We start from the raw sequence: 10048 nt of genomic DNA on the forward strand, positions 1-10048 counted from the left end.
AAAAGATAACAACACACTATGGATACGTTTAAGTAGATTCCTCGGGTTATAAATTGAAAAGTTTTTATCACGTAAATGAAGTAACATAAATAGAAAGAAGAACAAAGCCCTAACATAAATACATCTGAAAAAAGGACAAAAATACCTTCACAAGCAATCTAAATTAAATAGCTATAATATCCCAAATATGTATCGGAGACTTTATAAAGATATAAATAGTATAAACGGTATACATGGTATTCGTAAGTTTTTATTACTGTTTATCCAGTGTTTAGTTGTTTTAAAAAAAAAATTATACAACTTTTATCAACAAATAGGTAATAAATGACTAGTCCCCGATCACATGTAGTAAAACATTACCTAAGGTGTGTGATATGAAACGCTAGTTTTTTTTCACATAATACACGTCAGTGACTCTCAAGTCAAAATAAAACAATATGAATGCAAAATCAAATACGTGGACGAAGAGCATTTAATATCGAAATTATCGAAAATGTGGTGTCACATACAGTTGATATGCTATTTAATGGCTTGTATTTTCTACCATGATTTCCTTGATAAAGGGTTGATGCTTACAAGGAAACTAATGAGAGTTCAAACTTGTAAAGTTGAAATTTTCCCTCCGTTACGTTTACGAAGTCTTCACGAGTGTTTGATCGTTATTGAATATTAATTTCTCAGATTACAATGGATATGTTCCAATATTGTAAACCTAGCCCATGTTCCTGACTAAGTACAGGCATTTTCTAATGAAGAAAATGGTGGATTGAACCTGGTTTTTCAAGTGAACACAACAATTATTGTTGTTGATACTTTTCACGTGAACAATACGTCCACAGGATAGGCAGCGGCCCACTTGTTATTATCAAAGGAAATATTATTAATTTTTGAATAAGGAATTGTATTGAATATACACTTTAAGATTTTACCTTTTCAAGTCGGTGTTTACAAACCTTTTTCTATTACTGATAATGGCATTATGCATACGACAGAAAATGGATCATAAAAAGAGTTGTGAATAATTATTAAATAAATAATTTTGTTAACTTGGAAATAGTATGGAGTTTGATATTACATTTTGAAAGAATATGGTCGTTGGTATACAAATATGTCAAACAGAGATTAATAATGTTTGCTGTGTACTTAATAATGATTATATTATATAATTTCTTGTTTAGCCTTGTATACAAGTGTTTTATCTTACCCGTGTCATATATGATTTAAGACACCACTTTATGTTATATTCATATTAAGTTATATTATTTTTTTTCTGTTTCATACCCTCTTTTTTTACGACAGTAAAACTACCGATAGACGTCATCAAAGCTTCAAATTCAATAATGTTATCTCTTTTCTAATGCAAAACAAATTCATATTTAGATTTCAAACATTATTTCAATGTACAATTTTCATTTAAGAAAATTCCGCGAAAAGATGTTATCATCTTTGGTTCCTTAACTAAGTGACGTCATCAGTATGCTCTTTTCAAAGTTATCATGTTCGATCGGTTCAGCTATAAATCAGTTACGAGATTCAGTTGAATTTTTAAATTAGACTTAGAGTTAAATATCCAAATACAAGTTAAGTTAAGTTTAGTTTTGTTGTATTCACCAATAACCTACAACATTTTAAAGTATAGTTTTTTTTTCGGTTTACATTAGGTAAAAATGAACATGTAGGGAGAAGAACAGTATACTTCGTGTTTTAAATAGTTTACACGCTAATGTATTTGTATAACCTGGTATTACTTTGTTGAAGGCCAATATAGTTAATACAAAAGTAAAATGTGGTACGATTGTCAATGAGACACCTCCACACAGGAGATCAAAATGACATCTGTATTGGAAGTTAAAATGTAAAAACTACAATAGACAAGGTAAAGCAACCTTGCATGCCATGAGTTCGCGTTGCTTAGTCTTTACCGCTCTTAGTTTTTATGTTTTTGTCAATGTAAGACTTAAGCCAACGTGATTGTTGAAATGTAATAACACGATATACTTTGGTTTAAAGGATATCATTATGAAGACACTGTCTCAAACTTCTATAATAAAGGACGTAATTTCACGTGATTGTTGAAATGTAATAACACGATGTACTTTGGTTTAAAGGATACCATTCTGAAGACACTGTCTCAAATTTCTATAATGAAGGACATAATTATCACGTGATTGTTGAAATGTAATAACACGATGTACTTTGGTTTAAAGGATACCATTCTGAAGACACTGTCTCAAATTTCTATAATAAAGGACATAATTATCACGTGATTGTTGAAATGTAATAACACGTTGAACTTTGGTTTAAAGGATACCATTCTGAAGACACTGTCTCAAATTTCTATAATAAAGGACATAATTATCACGTGATTGTTGAAATGTAATAACACGATGTACTTTGGTTTAAAGGATACCATTCTGAAGACACTGTCTCAAATTTCTATAATAAAGTACATAATTATCACGTGATTGTTGAAATGTAATAACACGTTGTACTTTGGTTTAAAGGATACCATTCTGTAGACACTGTCTCAAATTTCTATAATGAAGGACATAATTTTCACGTTTGTTAAAATGAGATACTAGTTTATGAACTCCTTTGATGTCTTTGTTTTCTGGTAGGAAAGGGTAATCGTTATGACTCTCGTGAAGTTTTAATGGATACTCTAAATCGCATCAATCATACATCCCATATCATTATCATCTTTCCATTGTAAAAATTTTCCACATCTTCTGGTTCTCTCCATTTTAATTTATGGGTAGGTAAAGGTTCAGACATAGCCCTCCAATATAAATTATTGGCATCTAAATACGTTAAGTATTTAGTAGGTTGTGTAGTGTCGTAATGACTCATGTATTTATGGTTTGACTTACCATGTCGATGACTTATTTGAGACACACCTCCTCGAGTTGCCTTTACAAACATCAGTAACATATCTCGATCGTGTAATAATTCTTCTTTACTAATTTTTAAAACTGCATCCTAAGCTAATCCTGGTGATGTATAATGATGTAAAGGGTCAAGTCCATAATGTTGTAAACACATATCTCTAAAGTCTTCAAAAATGTCCTCTAATTCTATTACATCCCCTTTCAAATATAAATTGTGATAATCTTGCATAGTTCTACAGTTAAATGTTTTAAATACACGTTATGCATGTGTATAGTCGTCATCACTAATGTCTTCATCGTCTAGTCTGTTGTAAAACGCATAAGGAGGTCGTAATTGTGTTTCCTTCACTTTTAAAGAACCATCCATATAATTATAAGGATACACTATTTTTCTAATCATCACTTCGTAATGCTTTCCAAAACACGCATTAACTGCCTTTAATTGGTCTTTTGTTACATTTTTAGCTAAGGTTTCCAGTTAACTTAATATAAACCTATATGAATCAAGAACTCGCATGGTTAAACCCCCCCCCCCCCCCTTACTTTCTTAGAAAAACTTACATATTTTTCATCAGTGTTTGGAATGCAATCAATCTTACCATCAGTAAACCTTAACTCCTTCACAAACCTTCGTACTTTGTTAAATTATGAAACACAATAGGAACAAAGGTGGGGAGTTGAAAATCTAATTTACACTTTTTATGTGCTGCAACACAATACTTACCTGTTAAATGATCATAATCTCGTACTTTGTCCGTTCCTAATTCATCATCACAAATGTCGCAACGTGTACTCGCTATAAAACATGCATTACAAAATCCAGAATTGGCAAATCTGAGTTTGTTGTTTTACAAGATAACAAAAATATTGTTGACCCAGGTGATAGATAATTAAAAAAAAAATCCCCACATGTCCCAACATGTCACTTTTGCCATGGTTGTCACCACAGCTGATTAAAAGTACATTTCACATGGGAAATTTAAAAATTCCCATATGAATATTAGAAGTTCCCATGGGAATTTAAATTTCATATCGGAAAAAGTACTTTTCCAATGGAAATTTTAATGTTCCCACGGGAACATAAGTAGATAATTTCTTCCCATGGGAAATTCTAAATTTTCCAAGGGAATTTTTGTTCCAAAGGGAACTAATTTGTCTTTCCATGCGAACACCTTTTCCCCTTGGGAACATTTATTCTTCCCATGGGAACATTAATTCTTCCAATGGGAACATTAATTTTTCGGAATTCGCAAACGAGCTACGAAATATCGCAATAGACTGACAAGCGGTTACTAATAACCATGTCTGGAGCAGTTTAACAAAAAATTAATTTGATAAAAAAGAATATGTAATTACAATAAATTAAAGGTATTTCTATAATACTTTTAGATTCGAAAATATTTCATTATTATTGACGTCCAGCGGCTGCTTTTACAATTTGAATCTCTCACCTTTGTTTCGATCAATAGAATCGTGTATTTCATGTAATATTGTTCGCTGAACTGCCAAGGACCAGAGCAATGCCTGTGTATTGCAGAATTTAATTAAAGGATACAAATTATTAATATACTATATTCTTTTTCATTTACGTAATACGATATCACTACAAACCAGAAAAAGTCTGAAATGGTCTATATCTGTACTCGACTGTACTGATTTTTACTGAACCAGTCTGAATTGGTCTGAAACTTACTCGATAGTACTCGACTGTAGTCTGAACCATACTTAACAGTCTGAACTTGTACTCGACCTTTACTCGACCAGTACTTAACCATTTTATGTGTGTCTATACTCGACCAAGTCTGAACCATACTCGACCTAGTCTGAACCATACTCGACCAGTCTGAACCTTTCTCGACCTAGTCTGATTCATACTCGACCTAGCTTTGACCAACCTAGACCTATTTTTGTACCTTTCAACTGTATTTCATCAGACCCAAAATTTCACAATAAACATAATATAATCATCAATTCAACATTAATCAACACTTTATACAAAGCAAAATATAATATATAAATATGTTTAAACTTTAGAGTGTATATATATCTCCAATCTCTAAAACAGAAATAATAACGAGATAATCAAGAGATATGATTTATAGTCAGTTTAAAAAATATTATACAATAAATTAAGTTTTTCTTGAAATGAATTTTTAAAACATAAAAACAGTTATTTCCCTTGGCCAAAAATTTAAACAACAATTTGATATCCGTATTGTGTTTATTACAGCATTGACCCAAAATTTCACAAAAACCTAATATAATATATAACTATATTTAGACTTTAGAGTGTATATATATCCAATCTCTAAAATAGAAATAATAACGAGATAATCAAAGGATGTGATTTATAGACAGTTTTAAAAGATATTATACAACAAATTAAGTTTTCCTTGAAATGAACTTTGATATATTCTAGTCAACTCTTGATAATGTTTTCATGGTAGGAAATTTAAATTCATCAGAATTTCACCAATCTAAAACAATTTAAATAGGGAATGATACAAATATTTAAAACAGAAAAAAGAAAAATGTCTTAAAAGGTATTTTAAATAAATTTATGAATTGTTTATAGAATATTTTTTTTGTATAACGGCTTTTTCAAATGAACTTGCATGTTTACTGATTCTAATTTAAGGCATTGGGATTGGCATATTATACACAGTCCAGTGACTCATTTTTGTTTTAATTTCAAATAGAAAAATTTGAAAGTACAAAGGTACACTGGACAAAGCATGGGCATGCCAAACACAGTCCAATTACTGACATATTTATTTGTCTAAATTAGGAACATTTCAATTTACAAGGGCATCCAACACATGGCACGGGCATACCTTATGAAGTTATTTTATATTTGTTAAATAACTATCAACAGATTTGAAACCTCAATAAATAAAACTTTATATATGATTGACACATGTACAGCAATTATAAATTATATACAAGTTTATTTAGTTCATTTTTGTCATTGTAAGACAGCAAAGTAATACGTACACTTTCGTAAAAAAAAAATTCTAACAAAGCATTCAGTAAAATATCAATTGTTTTTATCATCACTTTTTGAAAACATTATAAAAATTTATAGGTCATCAGACTATTTTCTCGAAATATCAAACTATATGTTTGCAAACAATACAATTTAAAATGGGGAATGTGTCAAAGAGACAACAACCCGACCATAAAGCCGACAACAGTCGAAGGCCACCAATGGGTCTTCAATGTAGCGAGAAACTCCTACACCCGGAGGTGTCCTTCAGCTGTCCCTTAAACAAATATGTATACATGTACTGCCTGTCCCAAGGCAGGAGCCTCTGGTCTTTGTTCGTCTTGTATGATTTTTGATTTTAGTTTCTTGTGTATAATTCGGACTTTAGTATAACGTCCATTATCACTGTACTAGTATACATATTTTTAGAGGCCAGCTGAATGACACCTACGGGTGCGGGAATTCTCGCTACATTGAAGACCCATTGGTGGCCTTCGGCTGTTGTCTGCTCTATGGTCGAGTTGTTGTCGCTTTGACACATTCCCCATTTCCTTTCTCAATTTTACGAATCAAGTGAAAATGGACGTCATACTAAACTTTGAATTAGACACAAGAAACTAAAATTAAAAATTGAACAAGACTAACAAAGGCCAGAGGCTCCTGACTTGGGACAGTCAGTTTATATATTTTGATATATAATGAAGTGCTGTTCTCTTTGACTAGATGTTCACAAAATACCATATAGTCTTTTTGTATAAAATTAAAAACTTTGAAATTCTATATACAAGACTATAGCATAAAGTTATTATTCAAATAATGATAGAGATAGGTATAACCAAAGACAGTATGCTTATCATTTGCTTATTATCTTATCCATTTATGTAAAGAGGTTCACAGAAAACTGACAACTTGTACAAAAAGTCTGTACAACAACAATTAACTTTTTCAACAGGTGGTTTAAGCATTAAAAACCAAATAACACCATCCTCAACTGCTGTGACAATAGGATTGCTGATATCCTTTAAAAGACATAATTTTGAAGTCAATGGTAAATTATCTGTAAACCAAAAAGATCCACTTGCCTCTGGTAAAGGAAATACATCTAGTCGTACCCAAGTAAAGACATTGTCCATGAAAGAGTGTAGGTATATCTGCTTGATTTTTCCAAACAGCATCGTAAGATGTCTTACACATACAATGTAGTCACATGATCTTGACACTGACTGGTATAAATAAGTAGTGAAATACACCTCTCTCTTGGGGTCTTCGTCATATCTAAACATTGTATTTTTCTTCTCTACTATGGGATCTACATCAAATTGTTCAAATTGTAAGTTTTGAAAAATTTCTTTGTATCTACAATGTAGATCTTTAATGTCCTCCCGTGGTAATAAGCTGTTGGATAGTATACTATTGACACTGGTAACAGGATATTCCTCACTTTGCAAAACTTTCTCTGCAACTTTATGGAGTGCATTCTTCCTGCTACTGTCAGATTTTACTGTTCCATTGAGCAAATTGAAAACACTCCAGTCATATATAAGACAATAAAACAAAATCGTAATATATTATCTAAATTGTATGACTGACGACATAACTTATTATCAAAATCCTATTTATTTTGTTATAATGTATACATATATGACATAGTCCTTTTTTTTGGGTGGGGGGGGGGAGCTCTCCAATACTTATTTGATAAGTGGAGATACTGGGTACTGTTACCCAAACCTTTTTTTATTAAAGTTAATCTTAAAAAAAATATGTCTTTTTTTCATATATATTATGCAGACGTGCCAATTTTTAAAAATCTTTACAGGGGATTTAGTGCAAGACCAGATTAATGAGGGTCTCAATTTTTGTGGCGTTTCAGTATGCAATATCTTTTACTCGTGAAATGGCCTCATTTTTCTTTTCGGTATTCTGATGATGAGCAAAGGAGCCAAGCTTGTGTTAAAGGCCGTACATTGACCTATAATGTATACTTTTATAAATTGTGATTTGGATGGAGAGTACTCTCATTTGCACTCACACCACATATTCCTATATCAAAGGTGCCTTCATTTCTTGAATTGCACGATTCTTATTCTCATTAATTGGCAAAATAACTTAAAAAATAGAGAAAAATGGCCTTAATAAAAAAAAAGACTTTCTTATCATTGCACCATGACCCAAATAACCTAAACCTAGATGTCCTTGAGCTAGAAGGATGGTGATGAAGACAGATTGTGAGTTAGTCCATCAGGATTTATGAGAAGATGGATAAAATTTGAGTTATCTGTCTTTGAGAGATCAAAGGTGCTTTTACCGCCAAAGGCTTATGCACGTTATAGACAGAAAAAATATTACAGTCATTTCTTATAATTATATTCTTAATTCCATTTTAAACCGTAGAAAACCATTAAAAAACGTTGATGACGTCACGGTCACATGACTAAATTATGTCTATGGGCTGATAACAAAAGAACGTCAGCCAATCAGAAGACACGTTACATCCAAAATTAAATTATATAGATATAGAAGAAACTATTAAAATTAAAATGACTATTTCTCAATCAATTAATAGTTGCTCCTATCAAATAACCATAGACAGGGAGATAACTTTTAAAATAAGTAATTTTATGCTTTTAAAGAAATTTCTTATTTTACTTGTGCACGGGTCAGCACGAACATGAGTTTTTATAACTTCTCTCTTTTTTTTTAATTTTTTTATAAATCTTTCTTTCTAATAACATAAAAACATGCTTTTTCATGTATGAACTACACAACAGCAATGTTAAGCACCATACGGTGACCTTTAGCTGTTTATTTCTGAGTCATTGGGTCTTTTTTTTGAGAGTTGTCTCGTTGGCAATCATACCATATCTAATTTTTTATATAAAAGATGAAAATAAGTATTCCTCACTAGTTACAAAAAATAGCATATAAAGAACAAATCAATTTCTGGAAAAAAAAATGACCTTTGACAGGAAAGCTGAGAAACCTATTTAATTACTGTATACCAACTTATTTTTGCAGATACGTTTTATTAGCGTTTTACCCTTTCTGGTCTACTTCACAGCCATTTAATTGAGCAATTTTCTTATTTACTTGATATAGTTTGATAAGAAAGATCAATAGTCCGGCCGATCGGTGAAAAAAATGCTCAAAGAATGAGGAAAGCACCAAATTTTGGTTGATAGTACATTTTTGTGTACTGAACAATTTTAGCTATGGACCCACCCTCAAAATTCAAAATAGCGGCTTATTTCAAGATGGCTGCCGTACGTTCTAAAATATTTTCCAATATTGCATAAACCACAGTGGATTTGATGCTAGAAGCACAAAAATCAATATATTTGTATGACTCGGTGTACTTAGCAAGATTTTGTTTTGATCTATCTTTGAAATACAAAATGGCGGCTATTTTCAAAATGGCCGCCTTGAAAAATAAGCAAATATTCATTATTGAGTCAGAATTGACCTGAATATAAGCATTTTATTGATGTAAAGTGTCATTTATAGTATCTGTCCCAGTTCTGTTCTTTTTGATTTTGCCTTCCTTGTCATTTCATACACAAAGTAGTTGCTTTCATAAAAAGCTGTAGTAGTAGCTTTCATTAAAAGCTGCAGTAGTAGCTTTCATTAAAAGCTGCACTGTTTGTTGTCTTGGGTCATACATAAAAGCTGTGGTTTGGGATTTATCTGCCTTAAGATATTATTCAGTGCCTATCTTATTTCTTGGGTCGCAATATTTTGCTATTTGAGATATTAAACAGTGAATTGAGAATCATTTAAACACATATCAGTGAAATGGCAGGAATTGAGGACAAAACGGACAAGAACATTAAAATGGCAGAAGCTGAATCACTTGGGGATATTGAGAAACCCAAAGCTGAAGACGTTTTAACAGAGGACAGCTCAGAAATTACTATTAAACTATTGTACGAGGAATGTTTAGTAGATAGAAAATCTAATGCTTAAAGAACAGTTGAGATTTAACGCAATATAAAACAGAGCGAAGCGCGAATTGATAAAATATGTGTTGGTCTCATTACGTTTTAATTTGAACAGAAAGAGGCACTGAATATTAATAACGAACAGATGAAATCAATATCTCTGCAACTTCAGCAGTCTGAAGACATGATAGACCACAAGGCTAGTAATAATTGCTTGGCGGAATTGATGGTAAGAGCAA

Source organism: Mytilus edulis, chromosome 6 (genome assembly GCF_963676685.1).
Source record: "Mytilus edulis chromosome 6, xbMytEdul2.2, whole genome shotgun sequence".
In the NCBI taxonomy this organism is placed as follows: Eukaryota; Metazoa; Mollusca; class Bivalvia; order Mytilida; family Mytilidae; genus Mytilus; species Mytilus edulis.